We start from the raw sequence: 12,425 nt of genomic DNA, 5'->3' as shown, positions 1-12,425 counted from the left end.
TCAAAGATACCTTCTGATCTGTAACTAGGTACACCACTACATAACCCAGTTTTTGACTGGACATCACGTCTTAGTCCTCTGAACCTAAACTCACATTGAGGAGAAAGACAGCTGTGTTCATATACAGCCAAATAGAATTCATGGTTAGGCAAATACAAAGAAAATCCCGCTTCTCAAATGCAATGTGGTTCCACAAGCATCAGGGCAAAAGGATCTCCAAGTTGGAGGCAGATACATAAGCAAGATGCTTTAAGGACAAGTCCTAGGGAAGAAGACATAAAGACAACAGAGGAATGGGCACTAACAAGGTTCAGAGGATGCAAGATTTTGTGAGATTGTAGGAGCAAGCAAAGATTTGACAAGTGAGGCACAGAGCTGAGAATATGCTAGTTCCCCTGACTGCCCATAAGCCTCAAGATTCTGAGGGACATGGTGCCCAAGAATGACATTTTATTATTAAAAAATATCAGCTCTTCCAAAGTCACTTCTGCTCTTCCACCTTTTGCCTAGTCTCTGCTCTGCAGGCAGATATGTCCTGTTAAAAATTTAGCCAGATCAGCTGGGTATTGGTGGTACACTGTAGTCTCACCTACTCAGGAGGCTGAGGCAGGAGGATGACTTGAGCCCAGGAGTTAAGAGGCTGCAGTGCGCTATCATCGTGGAAGAAAAAAAAATAAAAAGCCAGATGATGCCACTCCTCTTTGAAGCCTCCGTGTGTCTCACCAACAGTCTCTGAAATCCTGTGAGACCTAGCTTCCACCTATTTCTCTAACCCATTTCCTACAACACATCTCCCATGCACACACACTGACCAGCCCCACTGACCTCCTGCTGCTTCCAGAATGGTAAGCTTTCTATGTCAAGGCCTTTGCACTTGCTTTACCCTCTGCCCGGCGTGCTGTCCCCCCAGAAACCCGTATGGCTCTCTCCTTCACCACCTCCGGGTTTTTACCAATTTACACCTTCTCCATGAGGCCTTCCATGACCCCTTATTTAAAGTTGCAGCCCCACGCCCACAATCATCTTTCTTCTTCCTCACTTCTGCATCTTCCAGGGGCCATAACACATCTCACTTAGCGTATTTTACTTATTTGTTAATTCTCTGTCAATCTTTACTAGAATATAAATGCCAGTGAAAACAGGGGTTCATCTGCTTTGTTCAAGGCCATAGTCTCAAGGCTAAAGGGACCTAGAAGAAAATCCACACTCAATACACACATGTTGAATGAACTCGATTTACCAGCTGGTTTTGCCGACATAGAGGAATGGTGCTGTACACGTATGTACTTGTACATGTACATACATGTTGGTATTCAGCCAGCTTAGTGAACCTTATTATTAGTCATAATACTGAGTTAATTCTCAGGGTTTTTTTTAAATATAGATGTTTACACAGTAATATCAAAACATTCCTTCCTAGAAGCAATGAATCCCAGACCGACCTAGCTGTTTTGTAAACGGTAGTAATATTCAAGACTAATAGGGAGGTAGAAAAAGAAATCAGACTTTCAAACAATATTTTAAAAATATTATCCAGGCACTATAGAGAAAGGGCTTGTATCAGAGCCAATTGTTGATTGGATTGCTGATTCATTTTAAACAAAATAACTTCACAAGACGGAAAAGTGGCTTTAAAAAGAGTTTTGTGTATTCACTATAGATTCAATATGCTACTAATAATGCCAGCCCAGGGGAACCTCAAAAAAATAGCTAGTATTAGGAGAAGGGTCCTAATACTACTAATTTTTTTTTTTTTTTTTTTGAGATGGAGTCTCGCTCTGTCGCCCAGGCTGGGGTGCAGTTGCACGATCTCAGCTCACTGCAAGCTCCGCCTCCCAGGTTCATGCCATTCTCCTGCCTCAGCCTCCCGAGTAGACTACTTCTAATACTAGTTCTTCATCAACCACATTTCAAGATAGAAGCAATGAGAATATTTATCACAGAAGGAAAGAAGTTGAACAGAAACTGTCAAGGAGGAGTATGGTTATATTTCCACCATTGGTGGCAAACCTCTGCCTGTGTGACTTGCGATATCGGCTAATGCTATTATGAACCCATCAGCATTAGACACTAAAAGACATTGAAAGACATGAATAAGGATGTTGAAAGACATCCTTATTTCACCTTCAGCTCATCACTTAGTACTCGCATAGAAGTTATGAGTAAATACACATATTCGAGGTGCACAGTCCAAAAAGTTTCAATGTCACTGCTCCAGAGCAATGTATATTAAACTTCTGGGAATGTGAATCCTATACAGAATCTTGTGAAAGCCAAAGGTGCAGCCTTAAATAAATACGCATTCATGCTAACTGTCACGAGGGCTTGGTCACCTCCAGGAGGCCCACCCGCATATTTCTTTATTTTTATTTATTTATGAGGAGTCTCACTCTGTCACCCAGGCTGGAGTACAACGACGCCATCTTGGCTCACTGCAACCTCCCCTCTCCCAGGTTCAAGCGATTCTCCTGCCTCAGCCTGCCGAGTAGCTGGAACTACAAGGCGCCCGCCACCGCGCCGCCACCACACCCGGCTAATTTTTTCTATTTTTAGTGGAGACGGGGTTTCACCCTGTTAGCTAGAATGGTCTCGATCTCCTGACCTCGTGATCCACCCGCCTCGGCCTCCCAAAGTGCTGGGATTACAGGTGTTAGCCACCGCGCCCGGCCACCACCCACGTACCTTTTAAGGGTCCGTGGACTCCAAAGGTAAGAAAGAATCCGTACTCTTGTTAGAAATGTTGGCTTATACTCTGATTTAGGTTAAAGGGTAGCGAGTGCTTTCTGTTCATTCTTCTAAAGTGAATAGAAGCAATGAAAACGTTAAGTCTCATTTTTTGGACAAGAAACGAGACATAATGGGAACGTTCACAGGCGGCATAGGATTTCCCCACTCGCTGTGCATACCCTGGATGGGCAGCAGGGGGCAGCGGAGCACAAGAGGGCCAGGACCACAGCGCCCAGAGGCTGATCCCCCGCAGCTGATCCACAACACTGCAAAAGCTCACTCCTAAGAAAGGCAGTGTGGGAACCCAGAGGACTCTCGTCAAGTGAAATAAAACAGGCATAAAGGACAAACACCGCAGGATCTCACTCATATCTGGAACCTTAGTTGATTTCATGAGTTATAGTGACCAGACGCTGGGGAGAGTAGGGAGGAGGCGGGGAACCAGAGAGGTTGGTCATCTGGGCAAAGTCACAGATAGGAGGAATGATTTCTATTGCACAGTAGGGTGACCATAGCAAATAATGTAGTGTATATTTCAAGATAACCAGAAGATACTCAATGTTGTCACCACAAAGAAAAAATAAACGTCTAAAGTAATGGATGTGGTAATTATTCCAATTTGATCATTGTGTGCATGGAAACATCACACTGTACTCCATACACTTGTACAATGATAATGTGTCAATTATACATTTTTTTTAAATCCGATTAACAAAAAAAAAAAAAGAAAAGAAGAGGGACCAATTGTCCTCTGCCAAACCGAGTTATTCTACGCTTGGCTAGATCTGTATGGCCAAAGAAAAATGAGGCAAAATAATTAAACTCTCAAATGTCACCTAGAAAAACCAACAGCACACACTATCTAAACCCACGCAGTTATTACGTGGGAAGCCGAGGCAGGAAAATTGCTTGAGGTCAGGAGTTCCAAACCAACCTGGGCAACATCTACAAGCAACAATATCCCGTCTCTACAAAAATACAAAATTAGTTGAGCATGATGATACTGTAGTCCTGGCTACTCAGGAGGCTGAGGTGGGAAAATTGCTTGAACTCAGGATTTTGAGTCCGCAGTGAGCCTTGATGGCACCACTGCACTGAGCCTAAGCCACCGAGTGGCTTAGTATGTATGTAAGCCCCTCTCTTACATACATACATAAATAAAACATACATACATACATACATACATAAAATATTTAAAGCAATTAAAATTTCTACTGCTACTATAGTACAACACAACTAGATTCAAAACAGTCTTCTGAACAAAGCAGAATATTCTTCAAGCAACAATTCTAAGCCACACGCTGCCGTCCCCTACTCAGTATCCACACCCTAGCCCACACAACTCGCTACCCTCGGCCCTGACTCACTCAACTATCTACCCGACCCCACTACCCACCTACACACCCCGTGTAAACCCACGCACTATCTACACCATGCCCCATTCCACTCATTTAATTCCACGCTTATTAAGTTACCTTCCCCAAACACATACCTGCTCACAATCTACCTCTCATTCCAAGTAACAAATACAAAATCATTGTCAAAAGCATTGACATACTAGCAGTACTCTTTTCCCTGCAGAAATACTTTCCTTTTACTGAAATCTTTTGTGACTCTACGGTAAATTCCAGTTTTTTTATCTACGATTTTATGGCTTCTGTTGGCTTAGTCTATTTGTTGTTGTAAACAAAATATTTTCCATAACATATTCAACATTATTACTACAGTGTAAGGAAAACAATTGACTTTTATCTACTTACTTCCCACGTTGGGACTTTGCTGAACTCTTGCTTATAAGTTTGTGAAACGATTCTCGTGAGTCTTCCCTCAAAATGTTTTCACATATACGAAACGTTGGAATCACAGCAAAAAGAATGGTGATGAACAGAGGTGGAAAGAGCCAGGCGTTACGCTCGTCCTTCTTGGTTCCACCCCCTGGCCCAGCCTCTAGGTCACACCCTTCCTTAAGGCTGCCCTCTCCGTTCTCCTGTCTCTCTCGGTTGAGCAAGCCCAGGGCCCTTTTTTGCCAATCTGGATCTAGTGCTGTGTCCGGAATTGGTGGGTTCTTGGTTTCACTGACTTAAAGAATGAAACCGGACCCTCACAGTGACTGTTACAATTCTTAAAGACAGTGTGACCAGTTTACTTCTGATGTTCAAAACTGTTCGGAGTTTTTCCTTCTGCTGGGTTCATGGTCTTGCTGGTTTCAGGAGTGAAGCTGCAGACCTTCTTCGCGCTGTTACAGCTCTCAAGGCGGCGCGTCCACAGTTGTTCATTCCTCTCAGTGAGTTCGTACTCTCGTTGGCCTCTATACCGAAGCAGCAAACCTCTGCAGTCAGCGTTACAGCTCACGAAAGCACTGCTGACTCAAACGAGTAGCAGCAGCAAGCTTTGTTGCGAATACTAAAACAACAAAGCACCCACGTTCCACCACACAACCTCAGCTGTTTGCCACTGCTGCCTCAGGCAGCCTGCTTTTATTCCCTTATCTGACCCCACCCAAATCCTGCTGATTGGCCCATTTTACAGAGAGCTGATTGGTCTGTTTTACAGAGAGCTGATTGGTCCGTGTTGACAGCGTGCTGATTGGTCCATTTTACAGAGAGCTGATTGGTCCATTTTACAGAGAGCTGATTGGTCCCTTTGACAGGGTGCTGATTGGTGTATTTACAATCCCTGAGCTACACACAGAGTGCTGATTGGTGCATTTATAATCCTCTAGCTAGACACAAAAGTTCTCCAAGTCTCCACCTGACTCAGGGGCTCAGCTGGTTTCCCCTAGTGTATCCCGTGCCCTAGGATCCAGCACACTAGGATCCCGCGCCAGGTGCAGGTGGAGCTACCCGCCAGTCCCCCAGGGCACAGGTCTGCACTCCTCAGCCCTTGGGCGGTGGAGGGGACCCAGCGCCCCTGAGCAGGGGGTAGCGCCGCAGAGCAGGGGGCAGCGCGGGTCAGGGAGGCTCGGGCTGCCCAAGAGCCCACTGCGGGAAGGTGGGGCGCTCGAGCATGGTGGGCTGCAGGTCCCGATCCCTGCCCCACGGGGAGGCGGCTGAGGTCCAGAGCAAGGCGTGGGCGGGCCCTCCGCAGCTGCTGGCCCGGGTGCTAAGGCCCTCACTGCCCGGGAGTGCGCGGCCCGCGGAGCCCGCGGTCACCTGGAACTTGCGCTGGCAAGCACCGCCCTCAGTCCCGGTTCCCGCCGGCGCCTCTCCCTTCACACCTGCCCGCAAGCAAGCAGAGGGAGCTGACTCCGGCCTCAGCCAGCACAGAGAAGGGCTCCCACAGTGCAGCGGCGGGCCGAAGGGCTCCTCAAGCGTGGCCAGAGTGGGCACCGAGGCCGAGGAGGTGCCAAGAGCGAGCGAGGGCTGCTAGGCTGCTGTCACCTCTCACTGCCACCACATCAGTGGGCCCTTCTTACTTAAAAGGTGTCCGACAGCTAACCTGAGGACTGACTATTCTGTTAACAGATCTGCCTTAGATGCCTAAGGCATCCCTGCCTTTGAAGAGCTGAGGTTCGCTCCATCCTAAGCCCGCCAAGGCCTCTTCCAGCTGCTGTGTTTCCACGCCCAGGCACCTGACGCACTTGGGCCATGACAGGTGAGGTGCTGTTTTAAAGAAGCCTCCTAATTCTTGAAAAGCACTGATGGAAAGACATAGCCTCTTCTTTGTGGATTGTGCTATGTTTGATGGAAGTGCATACCTGAGGCCACAGTCTTGACACCAGGAAAGGAGGGAAGCTGAGGTACAGCAGTCACAGGAGGCATGCAGGACCTGCCAGGAGCATTGCAGAGAAGTGGAGCCGGAGCCTGACGCCCCGGGACTTTCCTCCACTCTATTCGTTGCCATGGGCATGGCCAATGGTCTTCTAGTGTGGGCAGGGAAAGTATCCGCACTGATCATCTGAAGGATGCAAAATCAGCACAATCACAAAAAGGCTTCATGGAAGGACTCATCATTCAGCAAATGATTTATCACTAGTTAGGCGCCAGGACTCTGTTTATCTCTTTATCTAGATCAACAGTACTCCCAAGGCCAAAAGCCATAAAGGAGAAGATGCATGGACATAACCAGAGTATTTCAAAATGCCTTCAAGACAAAATTATTTTCAAAACATAGGCAAATGCAAAAGTCAAGTGAAAACTGGAGAAACTGTATTTACAAGGAATCTAATGAAAACCCAATTTCCTTATGACATAAAAAAATTATCAAATCAATAGCAAAAAGTAAAACAAAAACCTAATAAAAATAAAATAAGCAAATGACATGATAGGACACAATCCTAAATAAATACATAAATAGATGACTTTAAATAAGTTCTTAGCAATTTCAACCTCACATTTTAAAATTCACGAACTATTTATTATAAGAGATCCTTTTCACACATCCAAGTACAAATTGTTTTGCCAGCTTGACCATACACAATGTTTGCAGTGTTGGAGGGAAAGGTACCCTTATACACTGTTAGAGGTAAACAGGCGCCGCCTCTTTGGAATTTGGAATTTGTCAAATACGTAAGCATTTTAAATGCATGTAACCAATGACCCAGCCATCATCCTTTCTAAAATTGGTTTCACGGATAAACTCATTCCTTTTAAATAACTGATTTAATAAGTGACCTTAGGGCACAGATTATTTGACAAGAATATTTATTGTCTACTTGAATTCAGAGATTTTGGCACCGTGCAAGGCACACATGGGGCGTCTATAGATATGTGAATAAATAGCATCCCACCAGACAGCTAAGGACAGAATCATTGCCTGGAATTCTTTCCTCCGGGTATTGTCAATGCGATGTAAGAATATAAAACAAATAATGAGAAAATTCTAAAGCGAGAGGAAATAGAAAACGCTAACCCAAGGGGTTTGGTCGCTTTACCTCATCCTGACTCTAGATGGCAGCATCCGCTCACTTCCCCCAGCTGGGAGACTGGCTCCGGAAGCAGCCTGAATCCGAGCGAAATTGAAAGTTTTCCATGTGGGAGAATCAGCCGGGCACAGGCATCTGTTCAAGCCCCACGTGCAGTTAGGAGGATTCTCCCCACTTGAACGAACTCACAGAAGCAGATATCTGACCCCACTTTGGTCCGTTTACTCCATACATACAAGCCAAGGCATTTATTTCTTTTTTTTTCTTTTTTTTGTGGTGGAGGGGCGCTGTGATTTGTTTGGTTATGAGCCAGAAAAATGCCAGATATGTCCTGAGTGCTTCCCAAGCTCAATCACGGATAGGCACTTCCTTGACCTAACTGAGCTTCAAAAACGCATCAGCAAAAACACCCACGTAAGATGTCCGAAGGGAGGCACCTCGGGACATATCCTAGGCAACAGCAGGGAGGCCCGCTTCCTCCTGCCGGCCGCGAGCAGCGCAGCACTTCTAGGGCCCGCGGAGAGAGCGAGGTCTCCCTGCCATGAGTAGGGTGGAGGCGGTGCTGTGCAGGACTCCCCTGCCGTCCACCTAGACTCTCAGCTTTAAAACTCCATTCTCAGGCTAGAAGGAAAAGAAAGCACTGGGAGGAGAAAACGGACAAGAAGTTCAAAATTCAGGTTATGGAAAAAGAGATAAATGAATCCTCACAGAAGCAATTTAGACTAGAGGCTTGAAAAGCCCAGGGTTATCTGGAAGAAATGAGATTTCCCCTAAGCATAAAACCTATGGTATGGAAATAAAACTGATTGAAGACATACGTATGTTGGGGGGGGGGGTCTATCTTTCTGTCTCTCTCTGTCTCTGTCTCTATCTCTGTCTGTCTCTCTGTCTCTGATCTCTGTCTCTATCTCTGTCTGTCTCTTTCTATGTCTCTCTATCTCCCTATCTCTCTGTCTCTGACCCCTGTCTCTGTATCTCAGTAACTCTCTGTAGCTCTCTCTGTCTCTATCTTTCTGCCTCTCTCTCTGTCCCTGTCTTTCTGTCTCTCTCACACACACACACACACACACACACACTCCAAACAAAGTGTAGTGAAGGAGAGCTGGATAAATTACTGCGCACATGCTGAGGGAAAAGGCAGATTGGTAGACAGGGGTGGCTAAAAAGCAACCCTGCGATCCGGTTCCCAGCAAATCTGCCACTCAAGTTTCTCATCTCATCAGGAATGGGAAGGAACAGAAGGCTCCACAGCGGTGCTGGCTGTGGGCTTATACGTTGCCGATCCCTGGGGACTGGACCTAGTGCTATTCTGCAGAAGGTAATTGAAGAAACCCTACTAGGAATGAAGAAACCCAAGTGAAGGAAGGTGACAGATGGAAAGGAATGCTTCTAAGCAGTTTTCGTGCAGGGTTGTGAAAATGAAGCGTCTATAGAGGAAAAGGACATGTTTCACAGGCTCAAGGATTTGAGTTTAAGCTTCAATAAAGATGAGAAACAGAGTAGGAATTTCCCTAGCAGTTCTTTGTACAGAAATCAGTGTGAAGATCTGAAGGGCTTCGGTACTGACAGCAACTTCCAAACTGCTTCAAGCTGCTCACCATCAAAATGAGGTGAATATCCAAAACATTTCCTCCCTAGAGAGAACTTCTGACAAGATCAGGAAAATGTAAGTTTAGCGACTAAACCACGGCGCGGTGGGCAGGCTCACGGCAGCACCCTCCACTCAGTGTGGCTTCCTTCCTGCCCCTGTCATCACCTGTGAGGTGTGGGCCTTGCAGCGAGATTGGGGTATTCACCCAGTTTTCTTCCTTGAGTCTAAGTGAGGATTGCTTGGTAGACGTTAGAATCCACAAGCATAAAAGGTAACGTTGCAGGAGCTGAGGAAGCCACTGCCATCCGGGGAGCCACAGGACATGGAAGCTGTGGGACAGATGGCAGAGCCCTCAGAGGAGCTGAGCTAAAGAGCTTCTAGCAAAACTGCAGTTGCTTGGGGGGACTGGGCACTAAGATTATGAGAATTTAGCATTAAGTATAACCCGGATAGGAGTAATTAAGCTTAATATTGCAGAAACAGTATTTTAAACAAAAAAGATGGACATATGGCCCAACGAAGAATTGTTTCTGATTTTTGGATTTATGAGTGAAAGTCTTTCAACAAGGGGAAAAGAAGGGGACGGGAGGGGAGGGGAGGGGAGGAGAGGGACATAAGGCATGCTCATGAGTGGTTTCCTCTGTAGGCAGCTGGGGCCCCAACCGGCTGGGTCTCCTGGACAGTGTGGACACATCCCAGGGCTGCCTCTCCTGAAGGTAAGGATGCTGGGCACACCGGCTCTTGTTAGCTGCTTTAGTGGCTGCTCCTGGTGGTGTCAACTGCCCTGCACTTCTGGCATGTTACAAGCATGAAACAGAGCAAACAAAACCCTTGGTGGGGAACCTCAGGTGCCTGGAGTATAGACCTTCACAGGGTTCTGGAAGGGCCACTCCCGAAAGCCTCTGAGCAGCAGCATCCACTATGCACCCATGTAAGAGAGCAGGCTGCCTGGTTATTATGGGGTGCCACAATCTCCCCAGCTACCAACATACGAGATGATCCTAGAGATAACCAGAGGCACCATGGACTGGCTGGTTCACCGTGGTACAGTGGATTGGTTTGGCTGCATTTAAAGCTGGCCCCAGTCCGAGGAAAAAGACAGACGCCTGGCTGGCCTCTGCTGTCACCTTCAGAGCAGGGTTGCTCTGTTTTTCTAACAGCTGGTTGGATTCATCTAGATAATTTCCACTCTGCCTTTTTGTCAGCAGATCTCTTTAGCTGCAGTTTTGACCCTAGGTCGCCAGTTTACCACTCACCAAGATGAAAAGTGGTAGTGTATTTTTCTGTCAGCCAGCCCAGAGGCTGCCAGCAGTGCCCCTCGGCCAAGGGCTTTGACCTTGGACGTTAGCGAGCAATGACCCACAGGGCAGCAAGCAAGAGGAAATGTTGCTCTCTCGCTTCCTTCTTGTTTCTCATGCTGTCTGGGAGTTTTCATAAATTTGAGCTAGCTTGAAATCATGTACATCGTGTTTATGTGCAGAAAAAAACCTACACTGTATTGATAACTTAGTTTACAGTTTACACAGATACTTTCACATTCTTTCTTTATCTGAATTCAAATCTGCCCATACACTTGTCTCTCCGTCAAGCCTAATATTTAAATGTCAATTTACAAACAGCGTGTGTAATCTTATGGATTCTTGCCACACGGTGCCATCTGAGTCCATTCCCCAATCATCTTTGAAAATCTAAGAGAAATTCCAGATTGTTTGACTTTTAGTCTGATAATAGATGATCTCTAAACAGTTTACAACATAGTCATTTTGAGATTAAAAATATCAATGTTATTTTTTTGTTTCACAATGGCTGCTGCCTTAAAAACCAACCCAGTTTGCTGTATTTATTGTCTTATTTGCTATAAATCTAGAGCCAATCATAGCAGTTGCTCATACATTGCCCATAAAAAAATGCTATACTATTTCAGCTTTTCAACTGATGGATACTCTCATAAGAAAATTAGAAAGCTTCCAACAATGGGTCTCATAGATGACTACTACTTTGTCCTCATTTCCAAATGACACAGTCATCTAAGGAATTAAAGGAACTGGAAGTGGAGTGAGTTTTTATGTGCGTGATGAAGAATGCTACTTTCAAAGTACAGATGCAACCCAACTTACACAATGGGTTTACATCCCGATAAACCCATGGTTAAGTTGAAACTATCCAAGTCAAAAATGCATTTAACACACCTAACCTATAGAATATCATAGCTTAGCCTAGCCCACCTTAAACATGCTCAGAACACGTACATTAGCCTACAGTGGGGTAACATCATCTGAAATCGTAGCACCCTGTACATTATCAGCTGTTTGCCCTCATGATCATATAGCTGACTGGGACATCTGGCTCATTGCCCTGCCCACCATTCTGAGTATTGTTCCGCATATCCCTAGCCCCAGAAAAGATGGAAATTAAAAATTTGAAGTACTATTTTTACTAAATGCATATTGCTTTCGCACCATCATAAAGTCAAAAAAAGCCTAAACTGAACCACTGTAACCATCTGTAGTTTAGCTGATTGGCGAGGCAAGACAACAAAGACATATGTCTAAATAAACATGATGTTTTCTGAAGCGTTCCTATTTATCTTTTCAAAATATTTAGCAAAGCATCATATATGCATTAAACACTGCTGGATGCCGAGAAAACAAAGAGAAAAAGTCTTGGCTTTTGCTGTGAAACAGGGAAGTTATTTCAGAAAGGGAAATGCACGTGCAAAGTGACATAGGAATGAAATCGCGATCTTCAAATCAGACTTCCATTCTGCTGGGGCGTAAACAGGAGGGCGGGAGTAGTAAAGATGAGGCCAAGCAGGTGGGCAGGAGATTGGGAAAGTCAATCCCGTGTGACCCGGGACGAGCCTGGTTGATATGCTCCTGGCGCTGAGCGGCCACAGAATATGTGCGAGAGTGGCCAGCTTTTTACCTGAGAAAGTCACCGTAACTACGATGTGGAGTGAAGCAAGATGCTTGGTGTATGCCCATTGTATGTCCAGAGGATAAGTGGCACGAAGGTGGGAGAGAGACATGGGACCTGTGAGGCATATCAGGCAGGCTGGAGGGACAATCAGATTCGTAGATTCAGAAAGAGCCAAATCCAGGATAAGGCTCAGGTTTCTGACTTGGGTAAGAGGTGCATGGTGAGGTGCTTCATGGAAATGGAGAGAGGAGAAGGAGCCAGTTAAGGAGAAGTCAATGTGTTCAGCCCTTGCCACCCTGAGCTACACATGCCCCAGGGGCTTTT

At 45.8% G+C, this 12,425-nt stretch overlaps 1 long non-coding RNA gene across 8 annotated transcripts in view; it reads right to left on the bottom strand.

The window, feature by feature from the left end:
* The window catches only part of LOC109025754 (uncharacterized), a 201,597-nt gene extending 196,407 nt beyond the window's left edge, over positions 1 to 5,190 (bottom strand). For 6 of the 8 annotated variants that reach the window (XR_010129884.1, XR_010129886.1, XR_008677285.2 and 3 more), the window contains exon 1: positions 4,488 to 5,190. This is a non-coding gene — a long non-coding RNA (uncharacterized lncRNA). The remainder of the gene's footprint in view (positions 1 to 4,487) is intronic. The other 2 variants (XR_010129885.1, XR_010129883.1) reach the window with 1 other exon arrangement.
* Between the last annotated feature and the right edge of the window lie 7,235 nt (positions 5,191 to 12,425).

The sequence above is a fragment of the Gorilla gorilla genome, chromosome 12 (genome assembly GCF_029281585.2).
Source record: "Gorilla gorilla gorilla isolate KB3781 chromosome 12, NHGRI_mGorGor1-v2.1_pri, whole genome shotgun sequence".
Lineage (NCBI taxonomy): Eukaryota > Metazoa > Chordata > Mammalia > Primates > Hominidae > Gorilla > Gorilla gorilla.
Note: the sequence above shows the minus strand (reverse complement) of the source record. Positions and strands in the feature narration are given on the sequence as shown.